A 1789-nucleotide genomic window follows, 5' to 3' on the forward strand; every position below is an offset into this window, starting at 1 on the left:
TTATTTCTCTGAATCTGCTTATATTGATTTTTTTTTCAATAGTAACCATTTTTAAGTATACAGTACAATGGCATTAATTGCACTCACAATATTGTGCAACCATCAGTATTATCTAATTCAAAACCTTTTCCAGGGGATCCCTGAGTGGCTCAGCGGTTTGGCGCCTGCCTTTGGCCCAGGGCGCAATCCTGGAGTCTCGGGATGGAGTCCCACGTCGGGCTGCTTCTCCCTCCTCCTGTGTCTCTGTCTCTCTGTCTCTCTCTCTCATAAAAATTAATTAATTAATTAATTAATTAATTAAAACAAAAACAAAAACTTTTCCATCATTCCAAACAGAAGCACTATAAACGTTGTACAATACCTACCCATTCATCCTTTCCTTCATCCCCTGGTAAACTTTATATCTAAGGGTGGATTTATTTAAAAATTAAAAAGGTTGGGATGCCTGGGTGGCTCAGTGGTTGAGTGTCTTCCTTTGGCTCAGAGTGTGATCCTAGGGTCCTGGGATAGAGTCCCACATTAGGCTCCCATTAGGGAGCCTGCTCCTCCCTCTGCCTATGTCTCTGCCTATGTCTCTGCCTCTCTCTGTATGTCTCTTATGAATAAATAAATTTGAAAAAAATCTTTAAAAAATTTTAAAAATAAAAATTATAAGGGTTTATATATTTTTATTACACACAGTAAACAATCTTTAGTTTAAGGTTATAACTTTCACAGGTAAATTTTTTAATTGTTTTAAAAATTTTGACATTAGAAAAAAGCCAAAAAAGCTTAATATGCCTTTCAGCACAGGTCTATGCTTAAATATTCACATCTCAAACCTCTTTTCAAAAGACTTTTAAAAAAATGGCTAAAAATAATTTACAATTGGCAATGATTAAAATCTCCTTGTCTTTGGAAGGGCATATTAATGACTCATATGAATTTAAAGTTACAAGCATTTAACAGTTTAATCAGGCATGCAGTTTGTACCAGAATACAAATGGTCTTAAACTGTCACTGCAGTTGTTTTTGGAGTGATTATTTTATCAAGAAAAGCATACTTCACCAAAACCACAGCATCAACTTTCAAACACTCTTTTTTAGGAGTTTTTGACTTTCAACTTTGGATAGAACTGCATTTAATTTCTGCATCTCTTACATATGGAGTATATCATAGACTCCATTAGGCCATTCACAAGACCTGCAATATCCAGAACAATGAGGCCAGCCTCTTCCTATGTCAAGAGAAGCACACAGGGTAAATATGAAACAAAAAGGATAATAATTGTTGCAGGCAAACTTGTTTCAAACATTTTCTTCAGTTGTTTCACAAGGCCCATGAAAAACTCATCTGGAGGAATGCAGGAGTATATCCCAGGGTATAAAACAATGCAAAAAGTTTTATGCCACCAGGAAGTAATACCAATCCAGTTCCAAGGATAGCAGAGAACTGCTGCATGCAAAGCATTTGTCAATCAGGTAATAAAACTACAGAACCAGGACCTTTTCAGTCAGGCCCTGCTCTTTTTCATTCTGGTCACTCTGGATCCTCTACAGCTTCTCCATGGCCATTAATTTTCTCAGGCTACACCAACAGCCATTATTTCACCTGCCTTTCTTGCCTAGCAAGAAACTCCTGGTAACCTGTCTATGAATTTGCCTATTCTAGTTATTTCATTAAGTAGAATCACACATTAACTGTCTTTTTGTGTATGATTTATTTCACTCAACATAGATTCCAAGAATCAGAATTTCATTCTTCAATACTATTCCATTGTATATATTTACATTTTGTTTATGCATTCAT

General features: G+C 35.8%; 1 pseudogene; it reads right to left on the reverse strand.

Moving 5' to 3' along the window:
• Nucleotides 1-1099: 1099 nt before the first annotated feature.
• On the reverse strand, nt 1100-1548 carry LOC140603379 (vesicle transport protein SFT2A pseudogene; annotated as a pseudogene).
• Nucleotides 1549-1789: the final 241 nt, after the last annotated feature.

Source organism: Canis lupus, chromosome 14 (assembly GCF_048164855.1).
Source record: "Canis lupus baileyi chromosome 14, mCanLup2.hap1, whole genome shotgun sequence".
NCBI lineage: Eukaryota > Metazoa > Chordata > Mammalia > Carnivora > Canidae > Canis > Canis lupus.